This window comes from Schistocerca cancellata, chromosome 7 (genome assembly GCF_023864275.1).
Source record: "Schistocerca cancellata isolate TAMUIC-IGC-003103 chromosome 7, iqSchCanc2.1, whole genome shotgun sequence".
NCBI lineage: Eukaryota > Metazoa > Arthropoda > Insecta > Orthoptera > Acrididae > Schistocerca > Schistocerca cancellata.
Genome location: NC_064632.1, coordinates 371,094,619 through 371,110,362, shown reverse-complemented (window position 1 = coordinate 371,110,362; position 15,744 = coordinate 371,094,619). Strand labels below are relative to the sequence as shown.

General features: G+C 44.0%; 1 protein-coding gene across 1 annotated transcript in view; it reads right to left on the bottom strand.

Moving 5' to 3' along the window:
• Positions 1–15,744, bottom strand: part of LOC126092046 (protein unc-80 homolog) — a 1,190,994-nt gene that overhangs the window by 1,023,760 nt on the left and 151,490 nt on the right. The gene's annotated exons all lie outside the window — the stretch shown is intronic.

Sequence of the window (15,744 nt, the reverse complement as noted above, 5' to 3'; positions counted from 1 at the left end):
CTGCCATCCGAGAACAAGTAATGGATTCCCTGCAACATTCTGCGTCATCTTGCACTATTGGTGGGCGACTAGCAGCAGCTAGATTAGGGAATTACCATCCGACGCGTATACTGCCGATGGCAACATAACACAAATGGCTGCATTTGGAGCTGTGTCTTGACCGGGAAGGATGGACTGCTGATCAATGGCGTCGCATTGTGTTAGGCGATGAATAGTGGTCGGGCATTAGGCCGGATGACCAACGCTGGCTAGTATGGCGGCCATCTGTGAAAAGGTCCCATTCTTCCAATGTTTGGGGACACACTGCGATGTTAATGCTAGCGTCATGGTGCTGGGGAGCCATCACAAACGATTTCTGGTCACGGCTGGTTGTGATTAAGTGAACTCTGACGGTACAACGGTATATCACGGACATTCTGCGTCATCGTGTGCTACAAATCATTAAAATGTATCGTGGTGCCTTTTTTCAACAGGATAACGTTCGTCCACACGTGCCACGTCTCTCTGTGAACAGTGTCGTGATATTGAGGTACTCCCACAGGCAGCAAGATCCCAACATACACTACTGGCCATTAAAATTGCTACACCAAGAAGAAATGCAGATGATAAACGGGTATTAATTGGACAAATATGTTATACTAGAACTGACATATGATTACATTTTCACGCAGTTTGGGTGCATAGATTCCGAGAAATCAGTGCCCAGAACAATCACCTCTGGCCGTAATAACAGCCTTGATACGCCTGGGCATTGAGTCAAACAGAGATTGGATGGCGTGTACAGGTACAGATGCCCATGCAGCTTCAACACGATACCACAGTTCATCAAGAGTAGTGACTGGCGTATTGTGACGAGCCAGTTGCTCGGCCACCGTTGACCAGACGTTTTCAATTGCTGAAAGATCTGGAGAATGTGCTGACCAGGGCAGCAGTCGAACATTTTCTGTATCCAGAAAGGCCCATACAGGACCTGCAACATGCGTTCGTGCATTATCCTGCTGAAATGCAGGGTTTCGCAGGGATCGAATGAAGGGTAGAGCCACGGGTCGTAACACGTCTGAAATGTAACGTCCACTGTTCAAAGTGCCGTCAATGTGAACAAGAGGTGACCGAGACGTGTAACCAATGGCACCCCATACCATCACGCCGGGTGATACGCCAGTGTGGCAATGACGAATACAAGCAATGTGCGTTCATCGCGATGTCGCCAAATACGGATGCGATCATCATGATGCTGTACACAGAACCTGGATTCATCCGAAAAAATGACGTTTTGTCATTCGTGCACCCAGGATCGTCGCTGAATACTCCATCGCAGGTGCTCCTGTCTGTGATGCAGCATCAAGGGTAACCGCAGCCATGGTCTCCGAGCTGATAGTCCATGCTGCTGCAAACGTCGTCGTGCAGATGGTTGTTGTCTTGCAAACGTCCCCATCTGTTGACTCATGGATCGAGACGTGGCTGCACGATCCGTTACATCCATGCGTGTAAGATGCCTGTCATCTCGACTGCTAGAGATACGAGGCCGTTGGGATCCAACACGGCGTTCCGTATTACCCTCCTGAAACCACCGATTCCATATTCTGCTAACAGTCATTGGATCTCGACCAACGCGAGCAGCAATGTCGCGAGACGATAAACCGCAATCGTGATAGACTACACTCCGACCTTTATCAAAGTCGGAAACGTGATGGTGCGCATTTCTCCTCCTTACACGAGGCATCACAACAACGTTTCACCAGGCAACGCCGGTCAACTGCCGTTTGTGTATGAGAAATCGGCTGGAAATGTTCCTCGTGTCAGCACTTTGTAGGTTTCGCCACCGGCGCCAACTTTGTGTGAATGCTCTGAAAAGCTAATCGTTTGCATATCACAGCATCTTCTTCCCGTCGGTTAAATTTCGCGTCTGTAGCACGTCATCTTCGTGGTGTAGCAATTTTAATGGCCAGTAGTGTATGTCGCAGATAGAACACGAGTAGGGCCATCACGGATGTGAACGCCGTCTCAGTGCCAGCATCCAGGATATCGACGACCAGTTACAACAGTTGTGGCTTACCTCACGATAGGATACAACAGCTTGGACACCCTTCCCAACCTAAACAGTGCATGCATCCAGGCCCGAAGGGGTGCAGCTTCACACTGATAAGTGGGCACAGACTACCAGGTTGTTTGTTAATCGGACTCGCTATTGTAATCACTGAAAGAACATCACCTACGCTTCCACCCCGTGAAGTATCATTCGTTGCCTCCATCCCATCTGGGTGCTTTTTATCTTTTTACTCGGCAACGTAATAGACAGGGTGTCCCAAAAGGTACTTCACAACATCGGTGTCATGTAACTCGACTTGTAATAAACCTAGAGAAGAAGTGTTTGTCTGATGCAGCAAGTCAAGAAGTGTTCCTCATTTAAGGTAATGAATAAACTTTTTGCCTTTCCAGATGACAAGTGCAACATATCAGTTGCAGGTCTATATCAGCACCATAAATGCGTCTGCACAGGAAAAGGCACACTGTGCGATCTGATTTATTGAAACGAAGTCAGACTCACAAGTTCAGTGTAATTTCAAAACTCAATACGGAAAACCACCAACCTCGAGGTCTAGTGTAAGAAAATTGTACGGGAACTTCATCGAAGCAGGGAGTATGGATCTGAAGCACCTTGTAGGCAGGACAGTGAGAACTAATAAAGATACGGAGAGAATTCGACAGGTTTTCTAGCGTTCACAACAGAAGTCTGTTCGTAAGGCATCAAAAGAACGCCTATACTTATTATGACAGAGAACCGGGTACTCCAAAAGCGTCTTCATCTTTTTCCCTACAGATTGATATTGTTGCAGTACATCAAACCAGAAAGATAGAATGTCTGCATTTACTTAGGGCATATTGTTCGTTTAGATAGGGATGAACAATTTGTGAGACATCTTGCATTTTAGGTGGATCAACTTTTCATGATTTTGATTAAAGAACCAGAAAAAGAGGTTTTTGAGTTGCTGTATTGGACAAATTTTATTTTTACCTCTAACTTAATTACAAATCGAGTTTTATGACATTAAAGTTGTTCAAAAATTGTTCAAATGGCTTAACATGGGACTTAACATTTGAGGTCATCAGTCCCCTAGACTTAGAACTACTTAAACCTAACTAACCTAAGGACATCACACACAACCATGCCCGAGGCAGGATTCAAACCTGCGACCGTAGCAACAGAGCGGTTTCGGACTGAAGCGCCTAGGACTGCTCGGCCACAGCCATTAAAGTTGTAAACTGCCTTTTGGGACACTATGTACAACGCTCACATATGCACCATGATTTGCCGACTAAAATGTAATTATTTACAGAGGCAAAATTCACATGTTAAAAAAAATATTCACTTGATGAAGTTCACACATCACCTTCACATTTGTGTCTCGGCTATTTACGTGCGAGAAATGAATGACGAGGGGCGTTCAGTAAGTAATGCAACATTTTTTTTCTCGGCCAATTTCGATTAAAAAAGTGCGGAATTTGTTGTGGGACATCGTGGAATATTCCCGCCTCAGCCCCTAAAGTTTCATGAGGTCCCGATAGTTGGCGGCGCTATAGACATAGACTTCAAAATGGCGTCTCTAACGGAGGGGCTTTCTAAGCGGAGAGTTGTCACTGAGTTCCTCTTAGTGAAAACCAAGCATCACAGATATCCATAGGTACTTGCAGAACGTCGACGAAGAACTGGAAGTGAACAAAAGCGCGGTGATCCGTTGGGTGAGCCATCTGTCATTGGGCAACGAGGCCGCGCAAACCTGTCCCATTTTCCGCTTGCTGGCCGGCCTCATATAGCTGTGACACTACTCCAATGGTGGAACTTTCGGACACTCTCATTCGAAGTGATCGATGGTTGACAACAAAACACCTCGCTGCACAACTGGACGTCTCTGTTGGTAGTTCAAATGGTTCAAATGGCTCTGAGCACTAAGGGACTTAACGTCTGAGGTCATCAGTCCCCTAGAACTTAGAACTACTTAAACCTAACTAACCTTAGGACATCACACACATCCATGCCAAGGCAGGATTCGAACCTGCGGCCGTAGCGGTCGAGTGGTTCCAGACTGTAGCACCTAGAACCGCTCGGCCACCCCGGTCGGCTCTATTGGTAGTGCTGACATATTCGTCCACCAGTTGGGGTACTCAATGGTGTGTGACCGCTGCCTTCCTAGCCATCTAACAGACGACCTTAAGGGGGAACGTTGATGAAATTGACCAAAAATGTCAATTTTCGATTTATTTTTTATTTGTAAGTACAACTTATGGACAATAAGTTCCCAAAGTTTCAATGTTGAAATTGCATCCGAAGTGCCTGAAAATTAATTAAAAGTGTGACGCGGCCTCACTGCCACGCGCACGTTTTGAAGCAGCACTTCAATACCAGCTCAGTGATCAACGATTCTGTGTATTACTTTCAAGCAAACGTGTGCGGGATTCATCTAGAAGACCGTGGTACATACTCTTTGGTTTTATATATCATCTTTGGCCCATCCTGCACTTCTCAAAAAGTGTGTACATGGCAAAACCCAAAATCCAAATGGGTCTCTAAATTCACTCGTGTGGAAACGATGCCCTAAAAACACATTTGCATCTGCTACAGTTGTCAGAATTGCAACTTATGATTCAGTTATTGTATTTATTGATGGGAACGTCAGAAGGATGAAGGTATTAGAAAGAATGGGCTTCAAGATAGGAAATTTTACTCAAGACATCGTGAGAAAAATAGATTTACAGCGCGTTTCTGCAGCTGAAAAGTCAGTTGAAGACCTGGTAAAGCAGAGAAGACAGACAACAAGAAACCAGAAGAGAAGCCTTGAAGGGAAAGACGACTCAGAGTACAAAGGTGGTGCCTTCTTAAGAAGTGATATAAGGAAGAAAGTTAGGTTGAACTTTAAATTGCGTTTCCTGAAAAATTTGTTTTTTAAAGTTTATGTACCTTTTCCTTAGATTCTGTGAATGCTAGAATTATGAAATTTTGTACACATATTTCTGTAAACCTAACAATCGTTGTCTGAATAGTAAATTTGGAAATTCTGATTACAAGCTGAGATATGGGGCTAAGTGCTTCGAATTTTGCATGAATTTAAAATTGTACTTATGGATTTATAATTAAAAAATTATGAAAAATCTCCTATTTGACCTATTCCAAAAACCTCATTAGAGAAGCTTACAACATATAAAGAGAGGAAACAGACAATTTTTTGTAGAAATCTCTTGAATACTTTCTGAGAAATAGGAACATGCATTATTTTTTGGAAATAAAACTTCACATTTCATTTTAAAAAATTGAATATATATAATCACAGGATTTTATAAGCAAATGTGTTACTTTCATGTAATGCGTGGCACAAAATTTCATTACCATATCTCCAAAACTGTGAATTTGGTGCATGATTTTCATTTTCATTAATGTCCCCCCTTAAAGAGCAACGGTGCGGTTAGAGGCGCCTTGTCACTAATCGTGGTCCCTCCCACTGGAGGCTCGAGTCCTCTCTCGGGCATGGGTGTGAGTGTTGTCCTTAGTGTTGAGTTAGTTTAAGTAGTGTGTGAGTCTAGAGACCGATGACCTCAGCAGTTTGGTCTCTTAGGAATTGACACACACAAAAAAAGAGCAACGAAGGACCACCTGTTGCGGAATTGCTTATGCGTTACGAGCCTGATCGTGTCATTTCTTTGTCGCACATCGTTACATGCGATGAAAGATGGGTTAATCACTTTGAATTGCAAACAAAGCGGGAATTCATGAAGTGACGCCACACGACCTCTCCTCTGAAGAAAAGTTTCAAAGCCACTCCCTCAGTCAGTAAGGTCATGACGACGGTCTTCTGGGATTCTGAAGAAGTTATTCTGTTTGACGTCCTCCTCCATGGTGGAGCGATCAACTCTGAAGTGTATTGTGTTACCCTCAGGAAATTGAAGAAACGAGTTCAGCACGTTCGTCGCCACAAAAAGACAACAAACATCCTCTCCATGTCAACGCAAGACCTCACAGAAGTCTGCATACCCGAGAGGAGCTCACAAAACTTCATTGGACAGTTTTTCCTCGGCCAAGCCCGTATCTCACACTCCGCGGGAAGCAGGGCGTGGATGATGGGGAGATTACTGATGCAGCAAGACGTCAGCTCTGACGTTGACCAGTGGAGTGGTAACATGCGGGCATAAAGATCCTCCCATTAAGTTGGCGTAAGGCCGTCGCATAGAATGGAGATTACGTTGAGAAATAGGGCTTTGTAGCGAAAAGAGTGCGGAAAGTAATGGTGAACAGGAATCTTGAATAACACCAACCCGATCTCAGTATAAAAAAGTGTTTCGTTAGTTGCTGAACGCCCCTTGCACATTAAAAGCAGCAGGTGGATTATTTTCGCTCTCGGCGAATACGTACTCGTAGACGAAAATGAAACTCTGTCTTTCTTGTGTGACTTCCTTTGCAGAATTTATACGTGTGTCTGTAACTGAACATCGAAGAGGCGGCATCTTCTGCTGTTAGACTCTCATCCGTCCAAGGAATTAGTATTCTGCGGAGTTCTTGAATGACGAAGAAGGAAGGAAGGAAGGAAGATTAGTGTTTAATGTAGCGTCGACAACAACATCAGTGGAGACGGAGCGGAAACTCTGATTACGAAAAGAGGATGAAGAAAATCGTCCATGCCCTTTCAAAGCATTGCATTTTCATTAAGCGAGTTAGGGAAATCACAGAAGACATAAATCTGGATGGTCGGGCGCGGATTTGAACCGTCGTCCTCCAGAAATCGAGTTCAGTGTGCAAACTGCTGAGCCTTCTCGCCCGGTTGCAGTTTTTGAGATCTGTTAGAACAAGACACGCCTTCCAGCTGCTATTCTTACCCACATTTTCGCTGCGGGCAGCTCCTAGCCTGGCAGCTGACGACGGATGCTGTCAGTTGCATATCTATCTCGCCTGTTGCTCTGAAACGTGGCCACGAGCCCAAACATAAGTGCTGGCCTTCTCTAATTGTATTTGCCACTTCTACCAGAAAGCCGTAGTAGGTGGGCACTCACATATCACATACTACATCTACTCAGTCATTACTTTTTTTTCTTTGACGTAATGTGAAGTAACACGAACTGGGTGATTGTTATGAGCTTTTGCGGTGATGAGTGTTATAGTTGTTGGTTTTGAGCGGTTATGGAAACAAGGAAGAGGGTGAAATCCAGTAATAGCTGATAACCTGCTGTTAGGGTTACCATATGTCCATGTTTATGTGAAGATATCCACATTTACGATGTTTTTTTATGTAGCGGACGCATATATTTTACGATTTTTGCTAATGTGGGCAATTTTTAGTTCTGGAAATTAAGATCTATTGATTTTTACTTTCAGTTCATTTCGTTAAGAGTTCTAAATTACATGATCATGGACTTGTGTGAAAGAATCTATCAATCTTTTGTTGGACAAAAGAATCGAAATTTTTGATGAAAAGTGTTTTCATCATTTTTAAAATTCAATAAAGTTTGTATAGTATAATGGAATATCTGAACCAAGTCAGAAGAAATGCTGCAAATATATTGAGTCGTCTGGTAGTGAAGAACAGTTTAGTGAAGTGATTAAAATTGTGCAGTTATTCTTTGCAATGTTAGCCCATAACGCTTGTGTTGAGACGTTGTTCTCCTTAATACACGGCAGTGGCCAAAGGAAAGAAACAGGCTGGCAGCTAAATCCGTAAAAGCGATTGCAGTGATAAATTTTAATTTTGTCAACCAAAGGAACTTTTAATCGAGATTGAGTACAGTGAAAAATAATCGTGGGACATGGGCTCTAAAGTGATGTAAGTACGTGATGTGTGTAATATTTTTTATTTTGTTTGTTTCGTATGTAATATGACCATATGACAACCAAAAACTGAACTATCATTCTGCAGCCGCAAGGAGATTAGTCCGGATCTCGATAAGAACATTACACTGTTTCACGATAATCTTACTTTCTTATTTAAAGCCGAAAAAAGTCGCAACTTAGTACCGATTACATGGGCATGTTACAGATATGAGGTACAGTATCGTAAATTTTTGTTTAAAAAGAATCTACCATCGCCTATACGAGCTATACGTACATCATAGGACATCAGCAATGTTATCGAGATCCTGACTACAACCGTCCTAAAAGCGTATTGATCAGTCTCGTTGAGTGTGCCCGCATTTTGAGGTTTCAGAATATAGTAGCCGTACCTCTCGTGTTATAATTCTATTCAACCTGCCGCGCTTTCCATAAATCCGAGATAGATTGTGAACAGTCGATCTGTTTCAAATCGACTGGTTTATTCTTCAAAAACTAAATTATACGTAATAAAAACCAGCTCTGATGTAACATAACTGACACGTATGGCCACTATACAAAACTATTTTAAATCATCCATCCCTTTCCATGCTCTTTTTACTTATTTTTACTTTATCAGCTTTCTTCATACGGTTAATTTTTAATATTTGGTTTGTCTTTTAGAAATGAATCCTAGTTTTACTAATGTGGAGGAAAGTCAGAACCGTCTCTTATGCCAGAGGGTTTGCAGAAAGTGTTCCAAAAATGATAAAATGACATACCTCCTATTTCTTGTTATTGCCACAAGAGGCAGCATTTTATGGCGCAGGAATATATTCTCCTTTTGGCTACACTGTTACACCAGAAATGGCGAGGCCTCTTCCTTAGACGCGTACGTGTAGTGTGAAGATTTGGTACATATCGGGCGTTGCTCTGTGGCAACTACACTTGCAATATTTGATTTATAATATTGTTTACACAGAATGAGTAAACACTTCCTTTTCAAACCTTTTAAGCATTTTTCTGGGTACTTTGGTCCACGTGTTTATGAGCAATGTCCCTGTACACGGAATTCTGTAACTGACATGCCATGAATGGGGATCATTTTACCCACAACCACGCTGAAGCTTCCTGTCTTTCTATGCGGTTCTGTTTATGAAAAATATAACATGTAGTTAATTATTCTCATTATTTCAGTAATAATGGTAGGAAACTATAAGAAGTTAGTACACTACCGGCCATTAAAATTGCTACGCCGTGAAGATGACGTGCTACAGATGCGAAATTTAACCGACGGGAAGAAGATGCTGTGATATGCAAATGATTAGCTTTTCAGAGCATTCACGCAAGGTTGGCGCCGGTGGCGACACCTACAACGTGCTGACATGAGGAAAGTTTCCAACCGATTTCTCATACACAAACAGCAGTTGACCGGCGTTGCCTGGTGAAACGTTGTTGTGATGCCTCGTGTAAGGAGGAGAAATGCGTACCATCACGTTTCCGACTTTGATAAAGGTCGGATTGTAGCCAATCGCTATTGCGGTTTATCGTATCGCGACATTACTGCTCGCGTTGGTCAAGATCCAATGACTGTTAGCAGAATATGGAATCGGTGGTTTCAGGAGGGGAAAACGGAACGCCGTGCTGGATCCCAAAGGCCTCGTATCACTAGCACTCGAGATCAGAGGCATCTTATCCGCATGGCTGTAACGGATCGTGTAGCCACGTCTCGATCCCTGAGTCAACAGTTGGGGACGTTTGCAAGACAACAACCATCTGCATGAACAGTTCGACGACGTTTGCAGCAGCAGGGACTATCAGCTCGGAGACCATGGCAGCGGTTACTCTTGACGCTGCATCACAGACAGGAGCACCTGCGATGGTGTACTCAACGACTAACCTGGGTGCACGAATGGCAAAACGTCATTTTTCGGATGAATCGAGGTTCTGTTTACAGCATCGTGATGGTCGCCTCCGTGTTTGGCGACATCGCGGTGAACGCACATTGGAAGTGTGTATTCGTCATCGCCATACTGGCGCATCACCTGGCATGATGGTATGGGGTGCCATTGGTTATACGTCTCGGTCACCTCTTGTTCGCATTGACGGCACTTTGAACAGTGGACGTTACATTTCAGATGTGTTACGACCCGTGGCTCTACCCTTCATTCGATCCCTGCGAAACCCTACACTTCAGCAGCATAATGCACGACCGCATGTTGCAGGTCCTGTACTGGCCTTTCTGGATACAGAATGTGTTCGACTGCTGGCCTGTCCAGCACATAGCACATTCTGCAGATCTCTCACCAATTGAAAACGTCTGGTCAATGGTGGCCGAGCAACTGGTTCGTCACAGTACACCAGTCACTACTCTTTATGAACTGTGGTATCGTGTTGAAGCTGCATGGACAGCTGTACCTGTACACGCCATCCAAGCTACTCAATGCCCAGGTGTATCAAGGCCGTTATTACGGCAAGAGTTGGTTGTTCTGAGTACTGGTTTCTCAGGATTTATGCACCCAAATTGCGTGAAAATGTAATCACATGTCAGTTCCAGAATAATATATTTGTACTATGAATATCCGTTTATCATCTGCATTTCTTCTTGGTGTAGCAATTTTAATGGTCAGTAGTGTAATTGCCAGTCATGGGATTCAGACGGCCCGCGAAAGGCTATTTTTTATTTATAAACAACATGCTTCAATATTTGTAATACTACACGTTTGTATTGGTTTCTCTCTCTCTTTGTGTGTGTGTGTGTGTGTGTGTGTGTGTGTGTGTGTGTGTGTGTGTGTGTGTTTGTGTGTAGTGTTGCTTAGTGTAGTGTAGTGAAATGTTTGTGTTGTATGATGATGACGATGAGAGAAGGGAGAGGGTGAAACACGGTACCCGGTATCGGCACATACACTCCTGGAAATGGAAAAAAGAACACATTGACACCGGTGAGTCAGACCCACCATACTTGCTCCGGACACTGCGAGAGGGCTGTACAAGCAATGATCACACGCACGGCACAGCGGACACACCAGGAACCGCGGTGTTGGCCGTCGAATGATGCTAGCTGCGCAGCATTTGTGCACCGCCGCCGTCAGTGTCAGCCAGTTTGCCGTGGCATACGGAGCTCCATCGCAGTCTTTAACACGTAGCATGCCGCGACAGCGTGGACGTGAACCGTATGTGCAGTTGACGGACTTCGAGCGAGGGCGTATAATGGGCATGCGGGAGGCCGGGTGGACGTACCGCCGAATTGCTCAACACGTGGGGCGTGAGGTCTCCACAGTACATCGATGTTGTCGCCAGTGGTCGGCGGAAGGTCCACGTGCCCGTCGACCTGGGACCGGACCGCAGCGACGCACGGATGCACGCCAAGACCGTAGGATCCTACGCAGTGCCGTAGGGGACCGCACCGCCACTTCCCAGCAAATTAGGGACACTGTTGCTCCTGGGGTATCGGCGAGGACCATTCGCAACCGTCTCCATGAAGCTGGGCTACGGTCCCGCACACCGTTAGGCCGTCTTCCGCTCACGCCCCAACATCGTGCAGCCCGCCTCCAGTGGTGTCGCGACAGGCGTGAATGGAGGGACGAATGGAGACGTGTCGTCTTCAGCGATGGAGTCGCTTCTGCCTTGGTGCCAATGATGGTCGTATGCGTGTTTGGCGCCGTGCAGGTGAGCGCCACAATCAGGACTGCATACGACCGAGGCACACAGGGCCAACATCCGGCATCATGGTGTGGGGAGCGATCTCCTACACTGGCCGTACACCACTGGTGATCGTCGAGGGGACACTGAATAGTGCACGGTACATCCAAACCGTCATCGAACCCATCGTTCTACCATTCCTAGACCGGCAAGGGAACGTGCTGTTCCAACAGGACAATGCACGTCCGCATGTATCCCGTGCCACCCAACGTGCTCTAGAAGGTGTAAGTCAACTACCCTGGCCAGCAAAATCTCCGGATCTGTCCCCCATTGAGCATGTTTGGGACTGGATGAAGCGTCGTCTCACGCGGTCTGCACGTCCAGCACGAACGCTGGTCCAACTGAGGCGCCAGGTGGGAATGGCATGGCAAGCCGTTCCACAGGACTACATCCAGCATCTCTACGATCGTCTCCATGGGAGAATAGCAGCCTGCATTGCTGCGAAAGGTGGATATACACTGTACTAGTGCCGACATTGTGCATGCTCTGTTGCCTGTGTCTATGTGCCTGTGGTTCTGTCAGTGTGATCATGTGATGTATCTGACCCCAGGAATGTGTCAATAAAGTTTCCCCTTCCTGGGACAATGAATTCATGGTGTTCTTATTTCAATTTCCAGGAGTGTAGACTACTCCGTGCTATTAGCTCCAATGGGGCCGCTAAACAACGTCCCCATCACACGGACGTATCACCATGAGCAGTTTCACTTGCCCTGACTTCATGAGACATTGCGGAGAGGTTTCGTATTTAAACCAGGACATTGGCGCAAGGACTGGTGATCAGTAATTTTACGTCGCCACCTCCCCGTCCCTTGCCGGCCAAATACTGGCAGTGCAAATTTTTTCCAGCAGCAGGATTCGAACGGGCTTACCCTGGGGCGAGCGCCACCGCACAAATTTGCGTTGGAGAGCTCGGTGACGGGGGTGGGTGCAGAACGTTCCCGACGCTGTTTATAACGAGCAAATGGGCTGGCAGCGTGCCTCAGAAATGTTCGGTCTTCCTCAAGCTCCTTCAAGGAGGAGAGAGTGGGACAAGAATAAGCGTTCTGTAGGAGCTGATAAATGCTTAGGTCTGTTCCAGCAAGCGCCTTCAGTAGAGCTAGAAACTGAGTTAACGCCGCACATTAAAGACCTTGAGTCCAGGCTAGTTGAATTTGCGTTAAATGATGTAAGAAAATTGACATTTGTGTTAGCCAAGAGGACAGGAAGCTTATAATTCAAAAATGTACAACACCGTAAAATTAGTCTCTCTTGGTAGGTCATTTTAGCCAACTTTCCCCCTAAAGCTTTTATCAGCTAATCCTTCAAAGCCTCATGATATAAGAACACTGCCTGTCTTAATTGAGATTTAAAAAAAAAACGCCTTTTAGAGGATGCTTTTCAGTCTAAGCCAGAGATCGAAATACCTTTATTCCGATAATTAGCTTTACTTAAAAGAAGGTATTTTAATTAGTATTACTTAATTATAAAAATAGATGAAGACACATTGATAGTTTTAGAAATACTTTGAGTAGACAAAATCCAACTTAAATGTCGTAGTCCTGTTATCAGACGGAATCGTTTGGTATACATAAGGCTAACATTATGTTTCATGTTTATTTTCGCAGCCTTCTGGTGACTCCGATTCAGCACTCTTCATTAATTGTCAGATGCACTCGTCTAATCCTCAGCATTCTGCCGTAGAACCGCATTTCAGAATCTGCTATTCACTTCCTCTCAGTACTGCTTATCCTCACATTTCACTTCCGTAAAAGGCTACACTTTAAAGTTCTTCAGTTTACAATAAATATTAGCAAATTTCTCTTTTTCAGTAATGTTTTTCTTGTTGTTACCAGTATACATTTTATATCCTCATTATGTTTTCCGTCGTTCATTAGTTGTTTCAAAATTCATGTGGTTATGTTCCGTCTATGCAACTAAATGAAAGGCAAATTTCCATACATATTTCGCTTCTGCTAATTGTGCAGCATTTTCCAGTAGCATGTAATACATGTTTCTTTCTATACACATTATAAATGTATTACGTAGTAGTTACAAAATGTTACTATGTTACATTTTTTCATGTCTTTTTTTTTGTCAGTTTAGAATCAACTTTTGAAGCACAAATTTCATGCGGTAAAATCATCGGACATTTATTGTATGCATAAAAAGAAACGTGTTTTACAGGCCACTGAAGAAGCTTCACAAATAAAAGAATCGAAACGCGTATGGAGATATACAAAATTGCTTTTGATTTAGTTGTATAGACGGAAAATACCTCCGTGAATTTTATATCCTGTCTCCTTCAGCTATTGTCAGTTATTTTGCTGCTTAAATGGCAAAATTCGACATTATTCCATTAACTTTGTTTTACTTTTGTTGATGTTCGTCTTACAACATGTTTTCACTGCGTTATCCATTCCTTCAACTGATTTAGCCGTCTCTGACATAGTTTCAATGCCATCGGCAAACTTTACAGTACTTATTTCTTATCCATGAATTTTAATTCCATATTCAATTTTTTCTCGCTAACATACCTGTCAGATGTCAATCAGCGTGGCTTTGAAAAATGTAAGGGTACCATAGAAGCACTCCAAACGTAGTCCTTCATAACGGAAGCAACAAAAGAAAAATCAAGTTATGTTCACAGGATTTGATGACCAGAAAAAAGCTTTCGCAAAGTACAATGGTACAAGATGTTCGGAACTGAGAAAAACTGGAGTAAGCCGTAGGGAAAGACAGGTAATACACAATATGTACATGAAGCAAGAGGGAACAATAATAACGGGAGACCAAGAACGAAGCGCTCGGATTAAAAAGTTTGTAAGACAGCGACGTACTCTTTCGCCCCTACTGTTCACTCAATACATCGATGAAGCAATGACGGAAACAGAAGCGAGTTTCAACTCTGAGATTAAAATTCAGGATGAAGAATTGTAGGATAAGATTCGCATGTGACATTACAGTCCTCAGATTAAATGAGAAAGAATTGCAGGATTAGTTAAGTAGAAAGGTCTAAACGGCTCACATTATGACTGAAAGTAAACCGAAGGAAGACGAAAGTAATGAGAGGCACCATAAATCTATTAGCAGTGAACTCAACATCAAAATTGGGAAGCGCTAAGTAGACGAAGTGAAGGAATTCCTCCACTTTGGAAGCAAAATAACGCTGACAGAATAGCACAGGGAAAGAAGGCATGTCTGGCCAAAAGGAGTCTGCTAGTATCAAACACAGTCATTAATTTGAGAAAGAAATTTCTGAGAAAGTACGTTTTGAGCAAAGCATTGTATGGAAGTGAATGATGGGCTGTGGAAAAATTAGAAAATAATGAATCGATGCGTTTGAGTTGTAGCTGTACAGAAGAACGTTGAAAATTAGAGGACTGGTTATGTATGAAATGGGAAGGTTCTGCAAACAATCAGCGAGGAGAGGAATGTGTAGCAAAACATTGACAAGAAGAAGGGAGAGGATGACCGAACATCTATTAATACATCAGGGAATAACTTCCAGGTTACTTGAGAGAGCCACATGTGGTGTCACCGCCAGACACCACACTTGCTAGGTGGTAGCCTTTCAATCGGCCGCGGTCCGTTAGTATACGTCGGACCCGCGTGTCGCCACTATCAGTGATTGCAGACCGAGCGCCGCCACACGACAGGTCTAGAGAGACTTCCTAGCACTCGCCCCAGTTGTACAACCGACTTTGCTATCGATGGTTCACTGACAAATTACGCTCTCATTTGTCGAGACGATAGTTAGCATAGCCTTCAGCTACGTCATTTGCTACGACCTAGCAAGGCGCCATTACCAGTTACTATTGATGCTGTAAAACATGTACTGTTAAGAGCGATGTTCACCATTTATGGATTAAAGTTAAGTATTCCACAGCTACGTCCTTTTTTGCTAGTCTAATTTCCTTGACCTGTTCCAGACCTCACGCCAGCCTGCGTGAGCTAAAACGCGTGCCTTTCGGCTTCCTCTCATACCGAGTTGGCTCTCTTGCCAATCCACAACACCACAGATGGTAAAAAAAAAAAAAAAATTGAGGAAGATGGGTTTAAGGGGAAGCTGTGACAGGTCGCATCGAAATCAGTCATATGACTGATGACGAAAAAAGGGAAAATGTGCAGATTGAATAATACGGGGAACAGGCTACATCTTGGACATTGCTGCAACCTCAGTCATTCTCTCCCATTCGTGGCCTCCAACTATTATAATTGCAGCCTGGTTTCTGTACAAGCTATAGATAACATTACATTGACAGAGATAATGTTTC